Source organism: Euphorbia lathyris, chromosome 2 (genome assembly GCF_963576675.1).
Source record: "Euphorbia lathyris chromosome 2, ddEupLath1.1, whole genome shotgun sequence".
Taxonomy (NCBI): Eukaryota; Viridiplantae; Streptophyta; class Magnoliopsida; order Malpighiales; family Euphorbiaceae; genus Euphorbia; species Euphorbia lathyris.
This window is the reverse complement of record NC_088911.1, coordinates 72,545,915-72,562,891: the sequence shown is the minus strand read 5'-3', so window position 1 is coordinate 72,562,891 and position 16,977 is coordinate 72,545,915.

The window sequence follows — 16,977 nt, the reverse complement described above, 5'->3', positions numbered from 1 at the left end:
TAATTTATATATATAGTGTATTTCTAAACCTAGTTGGTTTAGGATTAATTGGTTAATTACAAAACTAATCCTATCCTAACCTAATCACTTAAATAAATACTAATAGTATTTATTTTATGCAATTAGTTATGATTGGATTAAATTTAATTACCCCAATTAAATAAACAACACTAGTTAATAAATTAATGTATCAGTTTAATTAATTATTCACCGAATGCAATTTTATTAATTTACAAATTAATTAATTACATCCCGCGAACTAATTAATCAATTAAACACTTAACTCCTTAGATCATTAATCAATTACCTTGATACAAAGTATCAATTAATCAATTAATTAACCACCAATTAATTACCTTGACATTTTACTGTCAATCAATCAATTAATTCTATCTCTCCAATATACCGTTCTATAAGTTCTAACTCAGATGTTCGATGTGCATGATCCTATGGGACTGTCCTTAGCTAGCAGTGGGCTTATGGCTCACAGACAATAAGTGGGTTCTAGCAAACCATTACTGCCCCTAACTAAGACAGAGTTTCAGCAGTCTAAAGATGCAGAGACCCTGTAGTTATCTCTCAACTTCTTTTACCATTTAATATCAATATTATAAACTAGAGACATGGCGGCTGTCATCCTCTCTGATGTTTATGATATTTCTTGATCTTAAGTAGATTAATGAATCAGATAAGTAAACTACTTATCAGGGTGTGGCCACATACTTATCAATCTCACTTATCAAGTGGCCTGTGATATCATCTCACTGTTATGTGAGTGGTAATTCCATCACTTCACTATCAATGCCAATGTGTTAACCTGTTCACCCAATCATACCCGTATTTGGCATCCTGTTACAGACCTATTAGGCGTATGTCAAAGTGAACTAGATCCCACATTTATATAAAAATGAAATCTGGTCTGAAGACAGTTAGAGACCTACTTAAGAAAACTAATGACACAACCACCATGTAGTTTTCTCAAGCGGATCGATCCAGTCACATGTATACAACATGTACCCATATTCACAACTGACTTATCAAGTGTTATGGCTAGTATCAATTACTACCATACAGACGTCGAATATACAAGTCTGTGGTCCTAATCATTCCCATGATAGAATAGACTTGGGATACGGTTTTACGATTATCAATCAATGGATTCTCTATTCATATTATAGCACAAGATATAAATGAACTAGATTAATGCCTTTATTAATGTGACACAAATACATTTTATAAGAACCAATGCCTATGAACTAGGGCACACCAACATGTACCGCAGCTCGTTCTTAATATACGGTAAAGTGTTGCCAATTACCATTCGGATCTGATCCTGCTCAAGCGGCTTCTGCTTCATAACTGCCGCCTTGGCTCTCCACCGCCTTACAAAATCGGACAAAGACTCCCCGGTCTACTGCTTAGTACTCTCCAGCTCCTTCAGAGTAACCTCAAGCATAGTGTTGAAACTATATTGAGCGATGAATGACTTCGCCAACTCGTTCCAATCTCTCTTTGTCACCAATGGCAATGCGTGAAACCACACGAGGGCAGCCCCCTCCAGGTAAGTATTGAACAGTCCAAGAACTTGATCCTCAATCAGGATCGTGTGTTTCATCACCGTGACATACTGCTTCATGTGAGCTGTGGGATCTCTAGTTCCATCAAACTTCTTCATGTCAGGGAGCCGGAACTTCAAAGGCAAAGTAGTTGCCGACAAACAATTCTTCAAATTATAAAAGTCCTGACTTCCGGAGCTTCCCCCACGCAGATCCTGCACCTCCTGAGTAATGTGCTGCTTCCATTCCTCCTCCTTAGCCTTCTCCTTCTCAAGCTGCTTTCGGATATAATCCTGATAATCGTCCTCATTCCCAAAGCGAGGACCAGTGTTCACTTCATTCTCAGCATGCTTACTACCGCTCTTGTTATCCTCTAGGGCCAACTCAGCTAGCTGGGTCAGGATTGCGGCCAACTGATCATTAATGTTGTTCACGGAATTCTCTAATTCGGCCACCTTTTCGTTGGTCACAGACATACTGACCGAAGACTGAATATACTCAGACGAAGATGATTCAGAAGCCACAACTGCCGACTGTGATGGTTCGGAACTGATGATCTGTAACTGGTCGAACTGTCTGACTAGCCGACTATTCTCACGGAACCACAACCGCTTAATGATGACGTCTGCGTAAGCAACACTTGTTTCAGTATGTATGCATGATTTATATGCATGAGTCGTGGTGTGTGCGTTTATTATTTTCGGATATATAAGATAAGACGGGCAAACGTTAGTCTAAATACACGTATCACAACATCTCTCTTCCACCCTTATTCCTCCACACACTCGATGGTCCAAGTCTCTTTCCTAGGATTTTGGTTTGGGCTCACATTGCAGTTCAGGGGACGCGTGATGCCGTCGATTATTGCAGAAAAGTAAATCATCCATCAAACAATACAATTCGTTCTAACGTATCGACGTTTAGTGACTAAGATATCGACCAAATGGATTGCCTTTCGAATAACTCGTCTTTTGTTATTTCGCGAGACGCATTAGTTCGGGTTTTGACACCCTTTGAGCGTATCTTGGATTTAGATGTGGTACGAGTTATTCTTTCAGTTTAATCGTTCGTTATTGACAACGACTCATTCCCCTTTATCCGCGTGGGTTCGTGTCTCGATTACGACGGGATCTTTTGGATCTATCGAGAGACGTAACCACGTGTTTATTTAGTGATGAAACCACTTTTTGGATTTTATTTTAGGGAACGGACTCATCACATAACGTGTTTGTTTTTAGCGTCAAGAATCCGCTTGCTCGTTTTAGCTACGTGTAAAGACGGCGAGTCTTATTCGAGCGCACGATAATCTTTCGGCTAGCAACAACTCTTGATTCCTTCCAATTCACGAGATATATCATCCTAGCGTGGTTATAGAAAATCAACATTTCGTTGAATCGCATGCTTATTCGAAGCAGGGACATTACCGTTCTTTTTCATTTAGGCACGAGTTAAGCAAACACGCATGTCGGGCCATATTTCTTGTAGTTTTGGTAACGGTCGACATGATCGAGCCATTAGTCAAAGCCACAGTCTCGTCCATATGGCGCAATCACGCGGTTTCTTAGCTTAATTCGGCTTCATGATTTTAAACGGCGTATATACCAGTTCGAGGCACGTATTTAACGACCTTGGTTTATTTTCTTTAACTACTCCCGGGATTGACATATATCGTAGATACAGAATGATTTTGGTCGTTTGTTTATTTTTGCTTTTCTTTTATTTTCTTAGTCACTTTCGCGAATACGTCCATTTCTTTTAAAAACAACACAAGGCGTAACATAAGAGTTCGTTTTTCATTCAGAAGGGACGGGCCACGTTCATGAAACTCTTTACGTTACAACGGGGTCGTTCAAAATAGAAATGTTCTTTATTTTCATTTTGTCATAATCTCGTCTTATCCCAACCTATTTAAAGAATGTGAATAATGGCTACTATTAATATAGTCTTTTGAATCGAGCTATAACTATCTTTAATATCAAACCGACTTGAACTAATACGTTCTTACGTCACAACGTATTTCCTGAACATGTGCCTTCTTCGGGACACGGAAAGGGACCAGGCGGGTCGCACAAGTTCATTCATACGAGATGGCTAAGTCGTCTTTAGTTCGAATCGTTTCGATATTTTGGGGTAGTTTGTATATCGGTTTAAGAGTATATATTAACGTATCGTTTCATTTCCTTTACATATTTTAGGATTAGACACGTATCATGGCAATTTGAAAACACGAACTGATTCATTCATCACATCAAAAATGGTAACAGGTAATCCTATGGCAACTTCTAAGGCTACTATATGCTGACACGGCTGATCGCGGGACCTCACAGGACCGCACAAATTTGCCCCTAACGAATGGATGGGGACCCTTTGGCGCCTTACTGTAAGGGGGAACTTACACTAGCCTCTTTCGAGCGATGAATGGACTCTCGCTAGAGGTTTCGCGGAAATTACCCAAAAGGTTTGCAATAATGCGTATGAATGCATACGAAAAGAAATAATATGATCCGTCCCCGTTAAGGGCTTAATACACGCCTTCCAGAATCAAATTTCTCGCTTCCCCAGCAGAGTCGCCACTTGTAGGTGCCGCGGCCTCGCCCGGGCGGACCGGGGGGTGGACACCGTTGACGACAGATGCTGTGATTGCCACCGAAAGCAACCAATCGCAGAATCAAGCTGCTCGGCAGGACCGGAGCCTAGAGTATGGAAGAGTCGCCACCCATGAATGGGAAAATGAACAGTGATCCCTTGCGGGAGACCGGTGAGGGTTCGGGAAACTTAGGTACGAGCGGAGAAGGCTAGCTCCTTTCCGGAGAAAGGCTACTAGGCACCCCGACATCGCCCGGTTATGAACCACCGGCCTCCTACTTAGCGTGTTAGGCGATAACGGACTAATCGCATATTTCTTTAAGTTTAAAATTCATTTGAAACCTTTTCTTTCTCGCTTTGAAAACCGTTTTGAGCATGTTATTTGAAAGCCATTTTATTAAAGAATCACCCATTTTGCATGAATTTAAAGCGTATAAGAGAGAGGGGGGATAGAAGAAAGAATTGATTTATTTATAGTGTGAGTTATGCTTCATATTACATCTACGCTAATCTCATTCCCGAAAGCGAATTTATTTACATGGTTCGTACCTTAATCGCCGTTGGAACGATTTAGGTACGTTTCAAAAACCCATTAATTTACATGACATCGACTCAAATTACCGTTGGAACGACTCGAGCGTTTGAAAACGTGAGATAAGAAGCTTTAACCAAAAACGTGATTAAGCATACAAGTCCATTTATTTTATACAAAACTGTTTAATTAGGAAAACGATTCAAAACTCGGTTATTTATAATGAAAACGGTTTTAATTACAAGGTTCGCTTAATCCGCCGTTGGAACGGATTAAGGTTTCAAAACACGATGTTTTTAGGAAGTCGTTTGAAATGGCAAAAGTCTTTTATTTACATTAGGAACCTCTAAAAACTCTTAACTCAAATAACCAAATTGAAATCTCTTTTTGTGGTTTATTTTTCCCCTTTTCACTCTATTCACTCCTCACTTAAACATAATCACAATAATGAACCAATTAAACCAAAATTCACCAAGTAAAGCCCATTTGAAATATATACCCATAAATGTCAAAAAAAAAAGAATATATACATATACATATACGTTTTTAGCTAAAAATAATGATATATCTATAGATAAAAAATGAATTGAAATAAGATATATATATATACTATAGTTATCAATAAGTGAAAATAGTAATAAAAACATTATTCCAATTGAAGACATGTAAAAACAATGAATCAAGTCCATAAAGAATAAGAAAATAATCTTTAACCCAAAATAATCATTTTAACGAATATATAGAAAATAGCTCCTACCCCAAATCATATCTAAAATAGCTTCAATAAGCCAAAATATATACATATACAACATATATCACTTTACAAAACTAAATCAATATGAATTAAGTTTCTAATATAAGATAAGTAAATATATAATAGGTAATTAATAGTCATATAACCCAAAAATGCATTTAACAAATATTTTACATAATTATATAAATATATGTATAAGAGCAAATATAAAAAAAAAAGGGTAAGAAAAAGGGGCGAAAATAGGCTTTTAAAATTCCAGCAGCTTTACCGCGGTAAACTGCTTTTAGTGACAGAAAATGGAAAATTACAGAACTACTCCAACAGTTTCCAGATTTATTAAAAAAGCTTTAGATTAGATCTATTCTATCATTTTGGGTCCCCGAACTACCAAAATTGGATCATAGTCTATAACAGAGACTCCTAAAACGATGTTTTATTTTTTTAAACGTTAATAAAAAAAAGGTTTTTCTAAAATCTATGTATATACAACGTTTTAATCCCGAACTACCCTCAAACGGGATCACGGTTCGTATTGGGATGTTCAAACGAGGTTTTTTATTTCAAAACCAAAACAAACGTTTATTTAATACGAGACGAGAATTAAATAAATACGGGAAAGTAAATAAACGTGATAAATAAATAACTAAAGAAATAAAAATTATAAACTAAATAACTAAAGGGAATAAAAGAAATAAATAAATGATATGAGTCTAGTCCTCGGATAATACCTCAAGATCGGTATTGACAGCTGAAGTCGGTTGATTCCACGAATTATGATTTTTCGGCGTTTTTCGGTGTTTTGGTAAAATATTTAACTTTTAGAAAATTTGGATTTTTTAGGAGAAAAAATATTTTCTCCCAAAAATTGACTTTCTCTCTCTAAAAATGTCTAGAGTGAGAAAGCTCCAAAAAATCCCCCCCTAAAATGCATAGGGATCCGTGCCTTTTATAGGCACGGAGCCCAAAAGTTTTGGGCGTCGCCCGACGAGAGTTGGGCGACACCCAAAACAGGTTGGGCGGACGCCCAACATCAGTTGGACGAACGCCCTGTTGAAACACCTTTCCACATAATTTTGATTTGACAAAATTGTTTAAGTATGATTAAAAACATATTCTAAACACACTAAGTTTAAATGCTTTGATTTATCCTACTAATGTGTTTGTTCAATGTTGAGTTAAATTGTTTATAAGACATAAGGATTAAAAGGCCCAAGCCCAATACGAAAGTCAAAGCCCAAGTCAAACAACTCAAGACAACTCGGCCCGCGTTTATCAAAACGATGTCGCTGTGTGCAAAACGCAACTCAGCATGAGAAGGATCTAGAAGACCTTCAGGGAACAACTTCGGAACGAAGCTGCTGAGTTAATTCGACAAAGCGTACAAGACAGCAGCTGGCTAAGGAAAACTTCCAAACAAAGTATTTCTACTTTGGGTAAAGTTCAGATGACACAGTATGCTGTCTAGTTGACTTTACCATAAAAGGAGAGACATTCTGCTGAGCTGACCAAAAGCTGACCGAGGACAAAAGATACACAAATCTGATTGGCTGAGAGCTCTGAGCAAGTCAGGATGACAATGACAGGAAGCCGTTTCCCTCCAACGGTTATTTCGAAATTCGAAATGACCGATGCCTCAAGACGTCTCTATAAATAGTGCCATCAGAAGCTTCATTCTACACAGAACTTGATTAAGCCATTACGCTGACCAAATTTCTACGCAAGTTCTGCAAGCAAGAAGCAAAGCAATCTTACACTATATTTCATATATTTGTGTAAAAGTCTAGAGTGATTATTTAATCATCTAAAGTGTCTTAGCATTCATTGTTTAGGACAAACACTTATCATCTCTAGAGATTAGAAAGGAGAGGCTGAGTACTCGGTTATAGTACTCAGCGAGAGATTAGGATTGAGTAGAGGTATAGAGGAAGGTACTCTTGTTATACTCAGTTGCTAAGATTGTAAAAGGTTTGAGGCTCTACCTTTAAAGAGCTCAGTAGAGGATTCGAAATCTCGGAACGTGTTCCGGGGACAGTACGTAGGCTTAGAAGAAGCCGAACCTGGATAAATCTGCTGAGTAACGTATTTCTTACCTTAAACTCCTTATATATATTGCTTGCTTAAATAACCAAAAACTGACCAAGTAAAGAGGTCAAGCTGAGTTGTGCGCATCGAACATCTGAGCTCAGGAATAGACTTTAAGTGTTATCTCCTGACTCAAGTCAAGAAACTGACCTAGTCACCAGTTGACTAAGCCAGTATCTTACTGATCACTCACCGCCGCTGTTAAAACCTTTTCTCTTAAGAAAAAAAGTTTGCCCAAACTTAACAAAAAGTTTAAATAGTTCCTAACCCCCCATTGGAACTATATTTGCAACGTTATAAGGGACCAACAAGTGGTATCAGAGCTTAGAAGCTCACTGTAAAAGGTCTAAGAACCTTGAGCTGATCCCTACCATGGGCGAAAACAGTACTCGGTTTCTCCCAGGAAACCAAACAACTCAGATACTGCCTGAGGGGTTGTCCATTACTCGGCCTCCCCTATTCTTCGGGTCTAACTAAACCTTCTGGAAGAATAGGATGAAAAATTTCATTCAGGCTACAAATATGAGTGCCTGGCTATCTATAGTTCAAGGCCCATTTGTACCTGTCGAAGTTGTGGCTGGCCAAACAGTTGTAAAAGCTGAGGCCAAATGGACAGAGGATGATCTTAAGAAGCTTCAAAATCATGCTTCGGCTATCAATATGCTTCACTGTGCGCTCGATACTGCAGAATATAATAAAATCTCAGGTTGTGAGTCGGCGCAAGAGATCTGGAAAAAGCTGGAAGTCACCTACGAGGGAACCAATAAAGTAAAGGAGTCCAAGGTGAATCAGCAGATGAGACTGTACGAGCTGTTCGAGATGAATAATGATGAGTGCATTTCAGACATGAATGCAAGGTTTACCAAGAGACTTGGGAAAATCTTCACTGAGGAAGAACAAGTCAAAAAGATACTCAGGAGTCTTCCTAAAGACTGGCAAGCAAAGAAGACCGTTGTTGAGGAAGCTCAGGATTTAACCACCTACAAATATGACGAACTCATCGGCTCGTTGCTGACCCATGAGATATCTATAAAAAACTTCGAGGTGAAGGAAAAATCTGAAGACAAGAAGCAGAAGTCTCTTATCATGAAAGCTGACTCCACTGACGGGAGCTCAACTGATGACGAGGAGATGGCTATGTTCACAAGGAAGATGAAAAGGCTATTCAGTAAGAATGACAAATATTCTAAGAAGCCTTACAGAAAGTTTGATAAGTATAAAGTTGATTCCAGCGACAGCAAATACAAGAAAGACAACTCAAAGCCCATTACATGCTTTGAATGTCATCAAACTGGCCATATAAAGTCAAGCTGCCCCACGCTGAGGAAAGATAAGAAGAATGGCAAAAAGGCAATGGTGGCTACATGGAGCGACAGTGATGAGTCTTCATCAACAGAAGCTGAGGCCACCGAGTCAGCGAAGATATGCTTCATGGATGACGAACTTGCTGAGCCATGCGTCTCTGAGCATGCTGACCCCTCCGTTGAATCTGACGATGATGAGCAATCAAATGAGGTAATATCACTTTCTCTGCTTAGAAACAAAATGGGTAATGCCCTGAGTGATCTCTATACACTTATCAAAAAGTGTAATAAGAAAATTAGAACACTCAGCAGGCGCTGTGACGAGGTTGAAGAGGTCAAGCTGAGTGACCTCAGATACCTTCTTCAGGACAACTCAACGTTGCATGATAACATGAAAATCATACATGAGTCTGTCTCTGAAGTCCAATCAGTTTCAAAGAAACTGAGAAAGGAAGTCACAACTATCCAGAACCAATTAAAGGTTCCAAATAAAAGAAACATTCCTCTGAGAACTCAGTACCAAGGTACTCAGCAGAGATGGAATCCCCAGCGAAAAGTCCAGTGTGACTTTTGTGGGAAGAAAGGACACACCACTAAGGTGTGCTGGCACGCTCAGCACTGGGGTGCTGACAAGTCAGTGAAACATCCTAAACAGAAGGTCAGCTGTGACTTCTGTGGAAAGAATGGCCATACTGTCCAAGTATGTCGCCATAAAATAAAATATGATGTTTTACCTGTTACACCTAACAAGCAAGGACCCAAAAAGAATTGGGTACCTAAAAGTAACTAGTTACAATGCAGGTAAGCCTGAGATGTGCCGAGAAGTCAAAGATGTGGTATATTGACAGCGCATGCTCGAGGCATATGACTGGTGATGAAACTCAGTTCATCACGTTTGAGCGTAAACGAGGAGGAAGTGTAAGTTTTGGAGACAACAAGAAGGGTAAGATAGTAGGGTCAGGAACCATTGGAGGTAATCCTACTATTGAATCTGTCTCCCTAGTCAGCGGACTCAAATATAACTTACTCAGCGTAGCTCAGCTATGTGACAATGGGAGAAAAGTTATATTTGATGCTACTGGATGTAAAATATACGAGGGTGAATCGAATGAGTTAATTTTAACTGCCCCTCGCATAGATAATGTCTTTATGCTAGACTTAGAGAAAAAGTTTTCAAAAACTGTATGCTTAGTATCAAAGGAAGAAAATTCCTGGCTATGGCATAGGAGACTTGGTCATGTAAGCATGGACCTCCTGGCCAAATTAGCAAGAAAGCAATTGGTTGAGGGACTGCCTGAACTTAAATTTGAAAAAGATCAATTATGCCACGCTTGTCAAGATGGAAAACAAACCAAACAATCTTTTCACAGCAAAAATATTGTCTCAACTAAGCGTCCGTTAGAGTTACTACACTTGGATCTCTTCGGTCCAGTCCAGCCGCTGAGTCTGGGTGGAAGAAGATTTTCCTTGGTCATTGTAGATGACTTCTCTCGGTACACGTGGGTCATCTTGCTGAGTAGCAAGGATGAGACCTTTGAGACATTTTCAATTTTGGTTAGAAAAATTGAAAATAATAAAGACCTAAAATTAGCTCACATCCGTAGCGATAATGGTGGAGAATTCAAAAACCAAAAGTTTGTTGAATTCTGTGAAGCCAACGGCATTGACCACAATTTTTCTGCTCCTAAAACACCTCAACAAAACGGGGTTGTTGAAAGGAAGAACAAAACCCTGGTTGAAATAGCCAGGACAATGCTGGATGAGCATAGGCTTCCAAAGTATTTTTGGGGAGAGGCTGTCAACACAGCGTGCTATATTCTTAATAGGGCTCTAGTTAGACCTATATTAAAGAAAACCCCCTATGAACTTTGGAAAGGACGAAAGCCCAATATTGGATACTTTCGTGCCTTTGGCTGTAAATGTTTTATTTTAAATACCAAAGATAGCTTAGCAAAGTTTGATTCAAAAGCTGATGAGGCTATCTTTCTAGGTTACTCAACAAACAACAAAGCATACAGAGTTTTTAATAAACGAACTCAAGTTTTAGAAGAGTCAGTACATGTTGAGTTCGACGAAACTAACCCTACAGGTAGATACCAGCCGCTGACCGAAGATGATCCACACTCAGTACCCGCTGACCAAGAACCAGCTACTGAGTCATTCACTAAAAGGCTGACCAAGAGTAAGAGTGAACCTAAGATTACTTTCACTGACCCATCTACTTCTGCAGAGATTGTTGAAACACAGACATCACAAGATAAAAATCTACCTAAAGAGATAAGGATTCCAAGAGGGCACTCAGAGAGTGCAATCCTTGATTCTGCTGGGAATACCCTGATGACGAGGAATCAACTCAGGAAGTACCTCAGCAATGTAGCCTTCGTCTCAGTACAGGAACCTAAGAACTTCGTTGATGCTGAGGAAGATGAATTCTGGATGAACGCAATGCAAGAGGAACTTGAGCAATTCAGAAGAAACGATGTATGGGAGCTAGTGCCACATCCAAGGAGTCAGAAGACCATTGGAACAAGATGGGTCTTCCGCAACAAAATGGATGAGCAAGGAAATGTAGTCAGAAACAAAGCAAGGCTTGTAGCTCAGGGCTACAGTCAGCAAGAAGGTATTGACTACGGTGAGACCTTTGCCCCAGTGGCAAGGCTAGAGGCAATTAGAATTCTATGTGCATATGCATCTTACATGAACTTTAAATTATTCCAAATGGATGTCAAAAGTGCATTTCTTAATGGAGTTACAAACGAGGAGGTTTATGTTAATCAACCTCTAGGCTTTGAGGACCCTAAATTCCCAAACCACATTTATAAACTCAAAAAGGCTCTGTACGGCCTCAAGCAAGCACCACATGCTTGGTATGAGAGGCTGACCAGTTTCCTGCTGACTAGAAACTATGTCAGGGGCAAAGCTGATACAACCTTATTCATTAAGAGAAAGGGTAAAGATACCCTGCTGGCCCAAATTTATGTTGATGATATAATATTTGGTGCAACTAACAAATCAATGTGCAAGGAGTTTAGCAAAAAAATGCAGACTGAGTTTGAAATGTCCATGATAGGAGAACTCAACTTCTTCCTCGGTCTTCAAATTAAACAAGGAAAGAATGGCATCTTCATCAGTCAAGCCAAATATGCCAAGGAGATATTAAAGAAATATGATTTGGAAAATTGCAAGCCAATATCCACTCCTATGGGCACTGACACTGTCCTATGCGCTGACGAGAATGGTAAGTCGGTAGACAGCAAATTATATCGAGGTATGATAGGCTCTCTACTTTACTTAACAGCAAGCAGACCGGATATTCAGTTTTCAGTATGCTACTGTGCTAGATATCAATCTAACCCTAAGGAATCTCATTACATTGCTGTAAAAAGAATCCTTAGATATTTGCAAAGCTCAGTGAACGCAGGTTTATGGTATCCCAATACTCATGATTTCACACTTATCGGATACACTGACACTGACTATGGATGGGATAAGCTGGAACGTAAAAGCACCTCTAGAGGATGTCACTTCTTAGGAAGCTGTCTTGTATCCTGGTTCAGCAAAAAGTAGGCGTCAGTAGCCTTGTCTACCACTGAAGCTGAGTACATTGCTGCTGGTCATTGTGTTGCTCAAGTCCTATGGATTAAGCAACAACTTGAAGACTATGGTGTTCAAACAAAGACAATTGAAGTCAAATGTGACAACAAAAGTGCAATTGATCTTTCAAAGAACCCAATTCAACACAGCAGAATGAAGCATGTCAGCATCAGACATCACTTCATTAGAGATCATGTACTCAAGGGTGAGATCAAGCTGACCTTTGTCCCAATGGACGAGCAGCTTGCTGATATCTTCACGAAGCCACTGGCCCGTGAGCAGTTCAGCATACTGAGAGAAGCTATTGGTATGTTTAATCCTCTTCAGTAAATTCCTGAACTAAATGAATATGCATGCTGAGTGAATTACTATGCTGAATGATTGTTTTTGCTGAGTACTCATTGAAATCAATTGAACAGCAAATACTGAGTAAATTTGCACACTGAGTAAGTTAGTTTAAACTTAGAAATCATCCCTTTATGCAATACTGACCACTCAGAATATGAAACGCTTAGTATTCTGAACGCTGAGTGTTAGATCCGTTAGAATAAATGCAAAATCACGCGTATAGCCACCTAGGATGACGTACGCGCCAAATGTGTCATAAATGCCAGGATCATTGTCAGTTCACAATCCCGAGGCAAAACTGACACATGGATTCGTTAAGATCCACACTTCACCGCTATAAATTATGGGTAAATCCTCATTGTTTTCTCTTTACGTCTACCGAATTCTAAGGCAAAGAAAGCTTTCTCTCTAAAAAAACTCTCAAAGCTTCCCAAACGCATTCTTCAACTATGACTAAAGTTTCCTTGAACATCTCCGGTGCCGGGCACCCTAAGCCCAGCTCCGATGAAACTTCCAGGCAAACCTCTGTGCCGGAATCTACCAAGGTCACCTCGCCGAGCAAAGGAAAAACTGGCCAAACCTCCTCTGGTAAGGGAAAGCCTGAAAAAGTAAGGACCTATTCAAAGGTCTTCGAAAACGTCCGAGAATGGAAGGTTGAGCCCTCAAGATGGGTATCTGAAGCATTCGTACAATCCGAACAACCCTTCTGTGAGTGGATTTCACAGAATGGATGGACTGACCTGTTTTCAATTAGGGATCCCACCTATCCTGACCTTGTACGGGAGTTCTATCACAACCTTCGCGTTGCCGATGATAACCATGACTACTTGGTAACCGTGGTGAAAAAGAAAACCATCTTCATCAACCCTCTCTACCTAGGGAATTTGCTCAAGTTAAAAACTGAGGGAGCAAGGCTAAGGAGATCTGGAGATCAGGATGGTACTAGGTACGAGGTCAACTTCTGCAAACCTGAAGGCCACTCAGGAGAAGTCTCAGCTTCATCTATAGGTCAGCACCAGAAGATGGCTCATTATCTGCTGAGTTATTTTATCTATCCCAAGATTAACTGCACCACCTCAGCAACAAATTTCGAGCAATGCTTCATCTGGCATATGCTGACGTACAAACCGATCAACATGCCAGTATTCCTCATTGCTGGCTTCCTAAGGAGTACCGGGACTCTAAGGCTAGGATCGCTCATTACCAGGATCCTCATTGATCATAAAATAGACCTGACTGATGAAGAAACAGCTAGAGGATCTGAGATCACAGCGGCTTCGCTGAGAGCGTTGAAGTTCGATCAGCCTCTGAAGAAAGGCAAAGATGCTGGTGCTGCTGGACAAGCTGAGGAAACAGTTGTTCCGCAGAAAGGGAAAAGGACTAAGGCCCCCGCTTCTCGTAAGAGGAAAGATGTTGAGACTCCTTCACATGATACTGAGTCTCCAGCTAAGAGGCAGAGGTCATCTGGTTCTAAGGGTCAGGAGAGACCTAAGTCAGCTGATAAACGAAGCAGGCAGGATGAGCCTGAAACTGAGGACAGAACTGATGATGATGTGCAACCTCAGAAGAAGCAGAAGTCTTCACAACTGACTCCCCTCGATGCTATCCCTACTGAAATTGTTGTGCCTGGTGACTCTCACTACACACAGTGTTTAGGAACTGTGTCTGAGGAACAAGAAGACGAGGTGCATCTGGACGACCAGTTTATTGCACAAGTTGAAGAAGAACTTGATGGTTATAGTTCAGAAGATGATGAAGAAGAAGAGGCCAGCGGTCAGGATGACGCTGAGGATGATGAGGAAACAACCAGTGAGGTTGCAGCTGAGCAAGCCCATACTGTGTTGGCTGCTGGAGAAGACCAAGAACTTGACCAACACAATGTTGATCAAGTCCAAGTACAAGCTGACCAGTTTAATAATGAGCAACAAGAATCTTCTCCATCTCACTCAGGAGAGTCTATACAGGCTGACAATCCTCCTAGAAAAAGATGGTTGGTTAAGGCATGTGAGAAGACAGTCAGTGAGCCTCCTGTACAACCACCAAGTCTTCCTGACTTCGTCATTCAAAAGCCAACCCAGGACCCATCTGCTCTGAAGCTAAAAAATTTCAAACGACAACAACCTTCTACTGCATCGGCATCTATAGAAAAGCAAGCCTCTGTTTCTTCTCAACAGGAACATGCCGACTTAAGTGCTTCCGCCAACTCAACCAGTCAAGTTGAGCCGATTACTGTAAATGCTATTATTCCAAGCATGGTGCTGACTCCAAACATATCCGCCCCCGTCAGCACTGACAGTATTCGAATTTCCTCTTCACCATTCACCATATCTGCCGACCCATCAGTTCTACCAGAACCTCAAGTGCAGATTAGAACAACACTTCCAGTCACTGACCATGTCATTCCTTGGACTCCTCCTCCTACCGGTCACACTGATGTCACTGAAGGATCTCAAAGTTATCTAAATGCCACTGAGTCTGGCAAAAGAATCATCGACTCAGTGCAAGCTTTGATTAAATACCTTCAACAATCTACTTCTCTTGCTGCTGGGTCTTCAACTATTGAGACTACTCAGCTTTCCCAAGTCACTCAGCTTCTCAACGAAGTTAAGGGATTCAAGGATTTGCTGAACGTCATCATTACTTTTCAAGCACATCAAGCTAAGCAGGATTCCATTGCAAAGCTGGCTGAGATCCAGCTGACAACTGTTCAACACTTAAACGCTCTACAACAACAAGTTCAGAACTTGTCAGATGCGAACCAAGGCTATGCAACATCTGCTGAAGTCAAGATGCTTTTTGCTCAGCTTCACACCGAGAAACTCAAGACCAATGAGCAAATGGTCTCGTATTCTCAGTGCTCAGTTGAGCAAATTGGTGAGGCTGTTCGATTGTTGAATCTGAACAAGCAAGAGATGGACACTGACGCAATGAAACAGAATGAAATGTTGTCCATCACCAGACAAACCTTCAATCACATTCGTCACAGTAATGTTCAGCGTCAATACTTTGATACCTACTTACTCAAAACATTCCACCAAGTCATTGCTGGCATGACCGATGCACTTACATGGATAGGCAAAGCTCAGGCCTTCACAGTCAGCATGATCAGTGCTGCTGAGCTTAATATACCCACCGAGGTCTCAGATAGTGGTGTGGCTACCTTTGATGGAGTCAATGAAAGCGCTGACAGACTTAAAGCGCTGTCCAACGAACTGACCAGGGCCGTCTTAACCGACAGCTTTAGGATTCCTCCTCCCGATGTTGACAAAACGGGGGAGAAAACACAAGCGAGAACACAGCATGGATCTAGTCAATCCCAACAAAAGAAAAAGAAATAGATATAGGCTAGCTCAGTATAGACTAAGTATGATGTAATCTATATGCCTGTCTCTAAGAATATAGGCTAGCTCAGTATAGACTAAGTATGATGTAATCTATATGCCTGTCTCTAAGTTTTGTTTGTAAACACTGACTACCGATATCAATATATCGTATCTGCATCTTTTGTTCTATTCCTGAGTTATGATATATGTTGCTGTGTACTGAGTTATTATGTATCTTCAAATCGAATCAGCTATGTCTAACACTTGTAAAACTTATTGATTGAACCCGATACTGATAACATGTCTGACATTGACTTATATGCTTATATAACATTGTCTTATAAAAGTCATTGAACAACAATTTACTCAGCGCCCTCTGAATGATAAAACCTTCCGCTTTAACACTGAGTAAAATAGAATATGTTCCATGAGCTGACCTATATCTGAAAACTGACCTTAAGAGTAAAACTAAGTCAGTAGCTCAACCCTTACGGGGGAGTTTGCTAAGTTATAATAGGTCAACTATCATGGGGGAGCTCAATACTGAGTTCCTCGCTGAATAGTTTTGCCAACATCAAAATGGGGGAGTTTGTTGAAACACCTTTCTACATAATTTTGATTTGACAAAATTGTTTAAGTATGATTAAAAACATATTCTAAACACACTAAGTTTAAATGCTTTGATTTATCCTACTAATGTGTTTGTTCAATGTTGAGTTAAATTGTTTATAAGACATAAGGATTAAAAGGCCCAAGCCCAATACGAAAGTCAAAGCCCAAGTCAAACAACTCAAGACAACTCGGCCCGCGTTTATCAAAACGACGTCGCTGTGTGCAAAACGCAACTCAGCATGAGAAGGATCTAGAAGACCTTCAGGGAACAACTTCGGAACGAAGC